Source organism: Ovis aries, chromosome 12 (genome assembly GCF_016772045.2).
Source record: "Ovis aries strain OAR_USU_Benz2616 breed Rambouillet chromosome 12, ARS-UI_Ramb_v3.0, whole genome shotgun sequence".
NCBI lineage: Eukaryota > Metazoa > Chordata > Mammalia > Artiodactyla > Bovidae > Ovis > Ovis aries.
Genome location: NC_056065.1, coordinates 26921819 through 26935754, shown reverse-complemented (window position 1 = coordinate 26935754; position 13936 = coordinate 26921819).

Genomic DNA, 13936 nt, shown 5'->3' with positions numbered 1-13936 from the left:
TAGCATTAAGTTCTCTACAAGCCCCCTTGATGGCTCCGAGGTGGCACACTGGTAAAGAATCTGCCTGCCAATGCAGGAAATATTGGGAAGATTCCCTGCAGAAGGCAATGGCAACCCACTCCAGCATTCTCACCTGGAAAATTCTATGGACAGAGGAGCCTGGTGGGCTACAGCCCATGGGATTGCAAAGAGTCAGACACGACTGAGCAACTAACACTTTCACTTTCATTTCTACAAGCCCTGGTGACAACTTAGCCTCTTCTATCCAGATGTGGTACTGGTGGAGATAATAATGAATTCTTTTCCTGAAAATAATTATTGTTAAGGTCAAAGCTAAATTGTTCTCTAGTTTTGTCATCTTTTCTAACAAATGGTATGGTACAATCTGATGTGACATTGTACATATGGTACAACATGTGTGCAATCTCTGATTTGACTCTTCTGCCCCTTGTGCCACCTCTGCCTTGCACATAGCAGGCACTTATAAATGTTTGCTGATGCCAGATGATGAATAATTAGTACCACAGCCTGCTGGTTTACAAAAGGAACTCTCAGGAAACCGAAGATCTAGAAGCATAGGCATGAACTCCCCATACAGGGTACACTTCAACATGTGACTGCTCAAGGGAGCCCACCCTATCAAATCAATATCAATGTGATTCATGTCACATGGACCCTTTCAACATGGAGACCTATTCCTCCCCAGGGGTCCACCTATGGATCCCCTAGTGGAAAAATATATATTCACCTTCCAGATTTTATTGGAGATTCTGTCCTCTCTCTGGGAAGATATTTGGAGACACCACTCAGCAGGAGAGATTTTGGAGGGAGCAGATGGCTGGTAAATGAGAGGCTATTCTCAATCCAGGGCCAACAGGAAAGCAGAAAGCCAGAGCTCAAATTTAGACTGAAACCTGGTACCCAACAGTATAAACTTAGAAACTCCCTTGAACCATCTGGCTCTTTTAAATAAATACCTGTCTGTCCAATCCTAGAATGGAAAGGAACTTCAAAGTCTAGCTTTCTTCCCAGACACAGCATCTGCAGAGCCTAGCAGCTACGGGAGATGCTTGAGGTGGGCCAGCTGACTGAGCTTACATTAATGGCTGCCAGTCTTAAGGAGCTTAGAGTCCGTTGGAATCTTTCTAATTCCACACATCTTTCACACTTCTCTTCTCTCCATCTAATTCTTTTTTTTCATTACCGTAACTGAGGTTAGAATATATGTATACACACACATGCCTACACCATGCAACCCTGTCTAAATGTTTTAATACATCACTGTCCCTCTGCTGGTCCACTTATAATGGCCTTTCCCTCTCGTTGACACTTTCCACTTTCCTTCATGTCTCTTTCCCCTTCTTGACAATGACCCCTAAAAATCAGCATTTTACCTCCCTGTGTGAAGTCACCATCCCTAAGTATTCTGACACATGGTGTCTCCCAGCCAAATCAACATAGATCCCAGACCCTCCTCCCCTCTCCAGCCATCACATTGCCTTGTAAGACCTCTCCCACCACACACAGGCTTGCCATGAGCTAACACTACCTTGACCAAAAGGTAGTGACTACACTACCTTGACCAGAAATGGCCTTACCTGATCAATTCCTTCAACTGAATCTTCAGCAAAGAAGTGGGAGGGGTGGCAGAAAAGACCACAAGAAAGGAAGACAAATAGGACATCCCTTATGTGTTTCCCCCTCCTCCCCTATTGTTAAAGAGTGAGATAAAGTGCAAAGGCACTCAGTAAACTGTTAGATCCAATACAAATGTAATTTAACATTGCTATTAATTTTTATTACAAAATAATCCCTTAATTAGCATAGAACTAGTGTCATTGAATGGAGAAGGCAATGGCACCCCACTCCAGTACTCTTGCCTGGCAAATCCATGGACGGAGGAGCCTGGTAGGCTGCAGTCCATGGGGTTGCTAAGAGTCAGACATGACTGAGCAACTTCACTTTCACTTTTCACTTTCATGCATTGGAGAAGAAAATGGCAACCCACTCCAGTATTCTTGCCTGGAGAATCCCAGGGACAGTGGAGCCTGGTGGGCTGCCGTCTATGGGGTTGCACAGAGTCGGACACGACTGAAGCAACTTAGCAGCAGCAGTGTCATTGAATGAAAGTGAAGGTCACTTAGTCGTGTCCAACTCTTTGAGATCCCCTGGATTATAAAATCCATGGAACTCTCCAGGCCAGAATACTGGAGTGGGTAGCCTTTTCTTCTCCAGGGGATCTTCCCAACCCAGGGACCAAACCCAGGTCTCCTGCTCTGCAGGCATATTCTTTACCAGCTGAGCAACGAGGAAAGCCCAAGAATACTGGACTGGGTAGGCTATCCCTTCTCCAGTGTATATTCCTGAACCAGGAATTGAACTGGGGTCTCCTTCATTGCAGGCAGATTCTTTACCAACTGAGCTATGAGGGAAGTGTCATTGATGGTTCCCTCAAATGAGCTCCACCTCCATGACACAATGATTTAGTCTCACTCTTACTCACCTTCAACTCCACCCCCTCCCTTGCCCTTCACATTGTCAAGCACAGTTTCCACTCACTCTATCTTCAGAAAGTCCTTCAATTCTTTCTCCTCATCCAGTCTCTTTTGCCCTGAACTCAGCCCAGTTTTTTGTCATCTTGACACTGAATTATGACTGTCTCTTACTCGAAGATTTTCCCATTTTGTATCAGTTCAGGTCCTCCAAGGAACCAAGCCAAGATGGGATTAGATCTGCAAGACATTGACTGGGGTGGGGGAGGGCAATGGTAGGGAGGGGGACAGCATAGCAAGGATAAAGAGAGGGAGGGAGTGGCAGAAGGTGGAGAGAGCCTCTGGACCCCACTGGAGGTCTGACACCTGTGAGGGGCGGAAGGAAGCCTGGGAATGAAGAGCCTCTGACCACAACGCAGTCCTGAGAAAGCCTCAGTAGACCGATGAGCAGTCTCCAAGCAAATGCCCCCATTGGAGGTATCCCACCTGGAGAGAAATGAGGCTTTAGTACCCTCTGTGCTCAGGCACTGATAGGCAATAGCCTGGGAGAACTGTGACCTCAGCATAAATATGAGTTATGGGGGAAAGACAGTCTTCTCAATAAAGGGACTAGATCAATTGGACATAAAAGAAAAAAATGAAACTTAATTTCTCTCATATCATTCACAAAAATTAGTTCCGGGTGAACTGTAGATCTAAATATGAAAAGAAAAAGACAAAAAAATATAAAAGACAAAAACGTTTAAACTTTTAAAAATAATACACGAGGGGACTTCCCTGGTGGTCCAGAGGTTGGGAATCTGCCTGCCAATGTAGGGGACATGGGTTCAACCCCTGGTCCAAGAAGATTCCACATACCCTGGGCAACTAAGCCCTTAAGCCACATCCGCTGAGCCCGCATGTTGCAACGACGAAAGCCCGTGCACCTGGAGCCTGTGATCAGCAGCAAGAGAAGCCCCTGCACACAGCTGGAGAGCAGCCCCCCGACCCCAAGCAGAGGAAGCCCACTCGCAGCAATGAAGACCCAGTGCCGCCGCAAATAGATGTACATTTTAAAATAACAATAATAATATAAGAGAATCCATTTATGACCAAGAAAGGAAACCTACACACTATACAAGAAGGATTCATTGGAATACATTACAATTAAGAACTTTTATTTATCAAAATTCAGAACTTCTGTTTTGGAAGGCAGAAGAGAGTGAAAAGACAAACCAGGGTAAGAGAAGGTAGCTTCAACGCATTTGACTGATAAGGGGATCATAACCAGACTATAAATAAATCTACTAAAAGTCAATTAAATTTTTTAAAAAAACAACAAAGAACTGAGTAGAAGAAAAGGGCAAAAGACTTGAAAAGATGTTCCAGCAAAGAGGATACCCAGCCAATAAACTTATGGAAAGGTGTCTAATATCGTTAATCAAGACAGGAATACACACGAAAATCACAACAAGGTATCACTAAGCACTCACTTGGATGGTTAAATCTAAAAAATTCTGGTAACACCAAGTGCTGGAGAAAACATGGAACAACGGAAGGTCCCCGATGTTACTGAAGATTGTGCAAAATGGTTCAGTCGCTTTGGAAAACTGTTTGCAATCTTGACTACTAATAGGCTCAGGCTGTAACCCAAGAATTTCGCAGTAGGTCTGGAATTACCTAGAAATAGAATCACATATGCATAATATGCACACCAGAAGACGTTCACAAGAAAGAATGTCCACATCAGCACCATTATCATGTGGCAAATGTCCACCAAACATAAAAATGGATAACTAAATTGTGGTCTAGTTCTTCCACGGTGTACCATAGTGAAAATTAATACATCAATGCTACACCTGACAATATGGATGAATTTCGCAAATACAGTGCTGAGTGAAACCTACTCCAGGATTATACAAAGCTCAAAAACAGTGAAACTAAAACTTGGTGTCTAGGGATTCATATTTAAGTGCAAAACTACTGGGGAAAAAAAGCAAAGACATGATAACCATCAAAGTCAAGATGATGGCTACCTTCAGGGAGATAGAAAATTAGAAAGAGATAAGCATGAGGTTTCGATATGCTAGCAACGCTCTACTTTTGACCTGAGTATTTGCCATATAATAACTTTTAAAGTCTTCTTTTAACTTTCATGCATTTTTCTTAATTGTGTTATATTTCACAGCTTTAAAAATGTTTCTTTAAAATAAAAAATGAAAAAATCTTGTAAAAGAGGAGCAATCTAGATAGACCTAATTCCTGTTCTTGAGAGCCTACACCTGATTATCTAATAGGGACTGTGTGAAAACCCTGGCAAAATGTAAGGAATAGAAGACCAAGCACAGAGAAGTTAATTTCATGATATGACAAAGCATTGTCACCTCTTTTTCAACATTTTTATTTATTTATTTATTTTGGGCTACGATGGACCTTCATCAGGCTTTCCTGGTGGCTCAGTCAATAAAGAATCCTCCTGCAATGCAGGAGACCTGGGTTTGATCCCTGCATCGGGAAGACCCCTAGGAGAAGGAAGTGGCAACCCACTCTAGTATTCTTGCCTTGGGAATCTCTTGGACCGAGGAGGGTCTTTGTTTCTGCATGTGGGCTTTCTTCTAGCTGTGGTACACAGGCTTCTTGCCGTGGCTTCTCTTGTTGCAGAGCACAGGCCCTACAGCATGGGCTCAGCAGCTGTGGTACACGGGCTTAGTTGCCCCGCAGTATGTGGGATTTTCCCAAACCAGGGATCAAACCTGTGTCCCCTGCATTGGCAGGAAGATTTTTAAGCACTGGACCACCAGGGAAGAACCTGTCACTTCCTTTTTTAATAAAAAGTAGAAACCAGAAGGTATTATTACCAGAAACATCCATGGAAGTAAAACTCCATAGAGCCCCAAGTGTCTGCTACCACCCCAATTATATAGAGTTGAGATAACTATTCTCTTATCAGGGTTAGAACCCCCTCTCCTAACCTGGCTGGCAGTTTGAACTCCAAAGAAAGACATCACTGTGACTCATACAAGCAAAAGGTGATTGATAGCTCATTTTCCCGGGGTACTTTGGGAACCACCTTGCAAAGGGTGCTCTCAGTACTCTGGTAATTAATGTATAAGCTGGCAGGCACTTTTTCACTTAAAGACATTTATTTCTTAATTAAAATGACATGCAAATGTTAACATTTATTAATTATTTTACTAGCTCACAGCAGTGTAATTAACTGACTTGAAAAGCTGAAAATGATACCTCCATCTTTCAGAAATTGCAGCACAGGGTTGCAATGATAATATGAGGTAAGAAAAGTTGTTCCTGGGTGCTCCTCAGCTCCTTTCCTAGTCTCCACCCCACATTCTACCAAGCGGGCTGTGAGGATTAGGATGCCTGATTTCCAAAGCCACTTTGCAACCACTGTGCTGTTCCAGACGACCTGGCAGAGGACACAGTAAAGCAGAGAGGAGCCATCACAAAGCCAAGGGCAAGCGGCGCAAAAAAGACAGGAAAACCTAGCGACAGGCGGGGCAGTCTCTCCTTTCGTGATTCAAGGAAAGAGAGCGAATGCCTCAAGACTGCAGGCAAAGGATTGGAGGAACTGAATGAGGGAGCACATCGTGATAAAATCAACACGCTGGGCCTGCTGTGTGTTACAGCCACTCTTCCTCATCAGTCTTAGCTGAATTCCTGCAAAACTTCACCGGCTGCCAGTGAGCAACACATCTGGAGCAGGAGGGGCCTTACGGACAGCCGCTTGGGGTGGAGGGTCAGCTATTCTGCCTACTTATGATCAGCTGCAAGGAACAAGCAGGTATGGAGTATGGCCAGGAACATGAATGATTGATAATATTCATTAGGTCTCACAGTGTTGGGTCTACAAGTCCATTCAAGGGCAAGGGAAAAGTTTATATATATAAACTATGAAAAGAATACTACAACACCACAATCAATAAATGCTTAATTACTTGCCTACAAAATCTGAAATTATGTCAGCCCCATTTGTTAAATTAATATTCATAAAATTTTCATTATGCTTAAAAACAATCTGCAGGTTAGGCTTTCTTTCGTCCCCAAAATTCCAAGTGTAAATGAGAAACTACAGCCAATCGTGAATTAAGCAAACTGTTCATAGCCTGATTGCTTCGAAAGCAAAATCATTTCTTACAGGTCTTCCAAGTGTTTACAGCCAAAACAATTGCATTTCCTGTAACATTTTATTTTTAAAAATGATGTAGGATAGAGCCTCCGAAGGAAGTGTTCCTAGATCTTTAAAACAGCACTGGCCAGCTTTGTCCTGAATCTGCAAAGGACCATTAAAGGCCTTACCGAATCCAAGTTCTTCGCACAGTGACTGAAATGTTGTTGGTCTTCATTAAACTGTAATTACATCTGGAGGCAACACTTTCCACACTATGAGTACAGGATCTGGAGTCAGACTGCTCATGTTCAAATTTTTTCTCCATAACTCACTGTGCATCCTGAGGGAAGTGGCTTAACCTCTCTGAGCCTCATTTTCCTCGTCTGTAAAATAAGGAGCATGATAGAATCCACTGTAAAAGGTTGGGAGGATTAACTGAGTTAATACATGTAAAGCATTTACAACTGTGCCTGGCACAGAGTAAATATTGAATAAATGTTATTCATCCACAGAAACGTGGATCTGCCGTAAGAACCCTATCCAACTATTTGATCATTTTTACATCTTTCCAAGGTGAATGTGCACAAAGGCAGGCAGAGACGCTTCTTCAATCAGGTTTCACCCAGGCAAGGTCAGGCTGTGTTTCCAGGCAGAACAGTAGTGGGTGTTCAGGGCCAGGGGACAGATAGGAATTGAGCAGAGAACAAGAAATCCAGGGCACAACAGCACTTTCACAGCTGAGACTCTTGCCCTTTGGTCTCTGAAATGCTTTTCTACCCCTCCCCCCAAGGTGGATTATTTGTGCCTATGGAGAGAAAAGAGAGAAACTTTGGAAAATTACACGGTTAATTAATCCTCAACAAACTGCGTAGTTGACCTGCAGCAAATGGATGCTTCCTACAGAGGTGACAATTATTTGAATGCAAATTAAGTAGTTTATAGGCCCTTAGAAGAGGGAGATAATTCCTTATAAACATCCATTTTGTTAGGAGGGAGAGGAAGGGGAAAAAGAGAAAAAGGAAGGAAGGAGGGGAGAGAGGGCAGGAAAGAAGTAGAGGAAGAAAGGAAGTAAAAGAAGGAAGAAAGACCCTAGAACCAAAGAATCTGTAGTACAAACTCATTTGTAAAAAGAAGAAAAAAAAAGAATCCAAACTCCACTTTTGATGTTCCATGTGTAAATGCATAGAAAAAAGACTGAAGGAATATGCATCCAATTTTAGGGAGCAATACCTCGGAGAAAAGCACAGATTTTTAGTGGGGGGGTGGGGGGCGGCTGTGGTAGGAGGACTGTGGGAGTGGAGAGATGCCCGCAGTCTAAAGAGAGCAAAACCTGGCTAATGAGCTGGGTCCCCCAAACCTCAAACTAACTCACAACGTGGCCACCCCCCACTGGAGGCCTCCCAACCAGATCTGAGTGTGGGAGTGAAACAGCAAGGAATTCTTGCCAGGGGAGAAGAAAACCAATCTGCGTCTTACAGGCTAAGCAGCACCACTAGGCAAAGATGGCAGCAAACAAGCCAACTGGTGAGAAGTCCACCTGTCCAGAAGAGCCAAATAAGCTCCTGAGAGTCCCCGTAAAGCAAGCACACTTGCACATCTCTCTCCAACCGAGTATCTAAGATGGTAAAAATCCCAGGGTAGTCTGTATGCAACTAACCTGTGCCTGGAGTTCCAGATGTGTAATATTTGTAGGCTGGAGAAAGCCTTAGCATCTCTGTCATCAAGGATGTGCCTGTCCTATAACAGCCAGGTGAGCGAGCATCTCAAAGTCACCTGATCCTCCTCTAATCCTCATGGTCTTCCTACAGGTACATCTTGAACACTCATCAACACCATTGTGTGCTAAGCATTTGTACAGTCCAGGCCAATGAAGATGGCAGTTCTCAGGGCTTCCCTGGAGACTCAGTGGTAAAGAATCCACCTGCCAATGCAGGAGACACAGGTTTGATCCCTGATCCCGGAAGCTCCTACATGCCTCGGAGCAACTAAGTCCATGCACGGCAACCTTGCTCTAGAGCCCACGTGCCACAACTACTGAAGCCGTAGAGCCAGTGCTCCGCAACAAGAGAAGCCACAGCAATGAGAAGTCCACACACTGCGACTACGGAGTAGCCCCACTTGCTACAGTGAGAGGAAAGCTCACACAGCACGCAGCAATAAAGACCCAACACAGCCAGAAATAAATAAGTTGGTGGCTCTCTTGCTCTCTGTGCATCCCCTTCCCAACCAGTCTCTGCTTCCCCTGTACCCCTGTCACATGACTGACCTTCCCTCCTAATCATAAAGCTTAATCAGTAACTGCTTGCATACTTGCCCTCTGGGCCCCAGCCAGGGGTTGTCCTAATCAATCACTGTTCAGATCAAAACAGCGCCACTACAACAGTTTATCAAAGGGAAAACATGTGCCCAGGTGATTAACTGGAGGGGCTATGAGGGATGTGCCCCTCTTCTGGTTTCCCTGGTAACGGATGAGCCAACCTGATGTCAATTCCCACTATAGGCTCCTTCTCCTCCACCAGAGCAGCAAAGACTGCTGCTGTGTCCTGCCTGCTGTCTGCCTTACACGGTCACCCCAGGACCTTGCTTCAGAAGTTGAAACATTTGGCTCAGAGGTTAAAGCATCTGCCTGCAATGCGGAAGACCTGGGTTTGATCCCTGGGTCAAGAAGATCCCCTGGAGAAGGAAATGGCAACCCACGCCAGTATTCTTGCCTAGAGAATTCTATGGATGGGGGAGCCTGGTGGGCTACAGTCCATGGGGTCGCAAAGAGTCAGACACAACTGAGCGATTTCACTTTCACTTTCACTTTCATCCAATAGATCACTGAGGTCTCAGTCGCCATCTCTAGGTTCTTCCTTTGGTTGTGTGGCTGGGCAGTGACAAGGGTTGCAGGCCTGTGGGGTGCAGCCCAACAGCACTTTATTCAGAGATGAAGAAGACACAGTCCTATCCCTGAGAGAGACAAAGAAGTAAATGGGCAGTTCTGGTTCAGTGGCTTTAGGGCTACAGTCTCAGGAAGCATGGGTAGTATGGAAACATAGCGTGGTGTGGGAATGTACAAGTGCACCTACCCCAGAAAACCTGGAGTGGAAGACGTGAGTCAGGAGGTGATTAACCCTGGGCAGAGCCTTGGAAAGGGGAGAACAAGCGGAAGGGCCAGAGCTGATGTGAATGAATGGGGATGCATGTCCACGTTCCTACATCCCCTTCTGCCAGCACTCCTGACCTCGCTGATGGTCAGGGAAACTGCAGTCTCTTTGCCACACACAGTGGGCGTTACCACACTATTCTTTGTCACTGAAATCCATTGAGCTTCATCTGAACACAGTTTCATACAAGAATGTGGGCAGAACTGATTAGCCCCTATTAGAAGCCTGTCACTTCACTCCACCTCTAAACTGTAGCTGAAATAATTGGGTTCTGTTGTCAGGGAGGCTGCTTTTAGGGTGGGCAATAACTAAGTGATGCTGCTCTGATAGATTCTGAACCATCGATATAATGATTTTATTTGAAAAACTTATACTTTTATGCTCAATACAGTAATACCTGTCTTGGCATTTGCATTTGTATTTTCCTTCTTGAACTGGTAGTTCCCTTCCTTTCCCATTCTCCCACGTCTACCTTCTCCTATGACTTGAGTCACTCATGCCTCATAATAGTGCTTTTGTTGTTGTTTTAGTTGCTAAGTCATGTCCGACTCTTTGCAATCAAAAGGACTGTAGCCCACCAGGTTCCTCCGTCCATGGGTTTCCCAGGCAAGAATATTGGAGCGTGTTGCCATTTTCTCCTCCAGGGGATCTTCTAGACCCAGGGATCGAACCCACGTCTCCTGCGTTGGCAGGCAGATTCTTTGCCTCTGAGCCATCCAGGAAGCCTGCTTTGTAATATTAAGTGGACTCAAATAGGTTTCCAAGCCTCCTTTTTAAAAAACACATGAGGCATCTGTCTACATCTGGGCATTAAGATGGCAAAGAACAGAAGGAGATCAAGAAATCTATCTTTTTATTCCAATTGACAAATATCTATTAAACACCTTCTCTGTATAAGATGCTGTGCTAAACATTAAGTAGAATGCAAGTACATATAGGACATGTCTCTAGATCCTGACAGTTGGGAACAATAAGACCATTATTTAAAAAGGAACAAGCAGAACAAGGTGGGAACAAGTCACAAATAACAGGTAGGCACTCCAAGAAAGGAGATCATTGTCCGAGAGGCAACTGTAAAGTTCCCCCAAAACTGAAAGTGTAAAACTAACACTCAACTCTTAATGAGAGTCAACATGTTTAAAAAAATACCTTAAAGATAAAACATTGCTGGAAACAAACACTCGATAAACAAGCAAATTCTTTCAGTATTGTTACAGATCCAAAGTTGAAGCAATTAAATTGGTATAAATACGGAAGGCATTAAATTAGCAATGAAACAACTAAACAAATGTCAGAGGCAACTGTGGGGACCGGCAGGAAAGGAGATGCTTTGGCCCACAGATTCTGGGTGCACATAGTGGGGACATCTCTACAGCAGAGACTGGTGCTCTGAACCTTAAATATTTTAAAAGTGCAACTTACCTCCACAACTACTTTGCTGTGATTACAGAATAACCTAGAAGCTTTGGGAAAAAAATTGACCTTCTGAGTATACTTTCCTATTGAAACACAACACACTGACCAGAGAATGTATCTTGGTCCCGAAAGAACTTAAATTTTTCATTATAACTGAACAAAATAGCATACTAGATTGCTAGTGAATCTCTCACAAAATTGGTCAATATGAGTCTACTCAGAGAGACTGATCCATTCTAGGTGTGCTTAGCCTAAAAGCTAATAATAGAAGCCAATGCAAATTCACTGATGTAAATGGCACAAGCTGCCCTCAACAGTGGATTCTGCAGTCAAAATAATGAACTTATGCAGGAAGAAGCCAAAGTAGCTCTTTTTTCTAAAGAAAAAACTAGTGATGATCTGAATTCAGTTAAAGATAGAAATGAATCTTAACTGGTAACTAGAGTTACAAAACATGATGAGATCATTATCAATATCTTGGAAGAAGAGCTACACAATTTAAAAATAATAAGCTTTTGATGATAATATATTAGGGAAAAAATTTCAGAATGTGCCAAAAACAGGAGATCCAAGGGGGAGGTACTATCAGAGTGCAAATGTTTTTGAATTTCTTAGGAAGAGTTAAGACACTGATTCATTTTTGGAGTTGATAGACTAGGAAATGTAAATTTAAATATACTACTTAAAGATAAAAAGATAACTGTAGATTATTTGACTTCCAGTTCCAGCTAAAATGGAGTAAAGGGGACCAGATTTATCTTCTGCATGAGCCTACCAAGAAAGCTAGACAAAATCTATAAAACAAAGGCTTTCCTTGTAGCCCAGTAGTTAAGAATTCACCTGCCAACGCAGGAAACATGGGTCCGATCCCTAGTCCAGGAAGATCCCACGTGCCGAGAGGCAAGTAAGCCCACAAGCCACAACTACTGAAGCCCTCAGGCCTAGCACCTGTGCTCCGCAGCAAGAGAAACCACCTCAATGAGAAACCTGTGCACCACCCCTAGAGAGTAAGCTCTGCTTGCCACAACTAGAGAAAGCTTGCACCCAGCCCTGAAGACCCAGCGCAGTCAAAAATAAAATAAATATTAAAATATATATGGTGGGTGGTGGTTTAGTCACTAAGTCATATCCAGTTCTTGCAACCTCATGGATTGTAGCCCACTAGGCTCCACTGTCCATGGGATTTCCCAGGCAAGAATACTGGAGTGAGTTGGCATTCCCTTCTCCAAAGGATCTTCCCAACCTGGGGATCAAACCTGGGTCTCCTGAATTCCGGGCACATTCTTTACCATCTGAGTTATGAGGGAAGCTCCATTAAAAAAAAAAAAAGTATATATATATATATATATATGTATATATATATATATATGAAACAATGGTTTTCAAGAACTAGCCATCAGGCAACTAAGGACAGTGATCCCTGAGAAACAAATACAAATGTGAGCCTTACATTGGTCCACCTTATTGTCTTATGAGTTTCTAGGATGTGGCTCAGAAAGGAAGAAGGAGAAGCCAGGTAGAGTTCCATGGTGTCCCTGAGTTGAGGACACAAACATAGGTGTATAGGAAGGCCAAGGTACCTAGTGTTCAAAGGACAAAGTACCAAAAGTGAAAGAGCTGCATAGAAAGAGAGCTCAGGAGGCCTGCAGAGGGCCCTCCTCCAACCTCCAGCTGAGTACTGCTGAGCTCATACGTGAGAAAAAAATTAAGGCTGGGTAAAGAATCGCAAGAAAGCCTCAGGAAGAACAGTCCCTGGACAATGACAGGAGTAGTTCCTGCTCTTAGTTCCAGTCAGAGTGAAAACCTTCATGACTCACAGTGCCTCAGTAGAGTATACAGAAGGGTTTTGTGTCGGTACTGGAGGGAAAATTATCCCTAGATTAAACGCTGCTCTGGTCCCACCTAACAAATATTAAAAGCACATCTCAAAACCGCACCTCCAAACAAAGTTCAATAATACTGAAAAGAAACACAAAAGTATCTGAGACCCAACAAGGCAAAATTCAGCATCTGGTAACCAACCAGAAAATACCAGGCACACAAAGAAGCAGGAAAATATAATCCATAACAAGGAGAAAAATCAATCAACGGAAACTGACCCAGAAATAACAAAAATGATAGTGAACATGCAAAATCATTTTGTATAATTTTTCTCGGGGATCTTTAATTATAAATTTGTTGAACCATGTGACACACCGGGTCACAAGGGAATTCTTTCCTTTTCTTTATTCACCAATGATCCTCAAGGCATGTAGATTTCAACTCAGGCATACAGCGCTGTAATGCCACTGCTCCTCATTTCTCTGACCCAGCTCTGGTTCAGCCATCATCCCCCAGGAGGCTGCAACAGGCTCTGGTCTCTCATGCAGTCTCTCTCAAGTTCATGCCCACTGATAGCACCAGGGAGCAGCTGAGAGGTGTGCTGGAGGGACGGGGTACAGCGTTTTACTGTGTCCTGTTGTTCAACGGCACCCCACTCCAATACTCTTGCCTGGAAAATTCCATGGAAGGAGGAGCCCGGTAGGCTGCAGTCCATGGGGTCTCTAAGAGTCAGACACCACTGAGCGACTTCACTTTCACTTCTCACTTTCATGCATTGGAGAAGGAAATGGCAACCCACTCCAGTGTTCTTGCCTGGAGAATCCCAGGGACAGGAGCCTGGTGGGCTGCCGTCTATGGGGTTGCATAGTGTCGGACACGACTGAAGTGACTTAGCAGCATTGTTCACTTTTATTTGCAAACCACTTCAGTTCTCCTTGAAGCCCTCTGGAAAC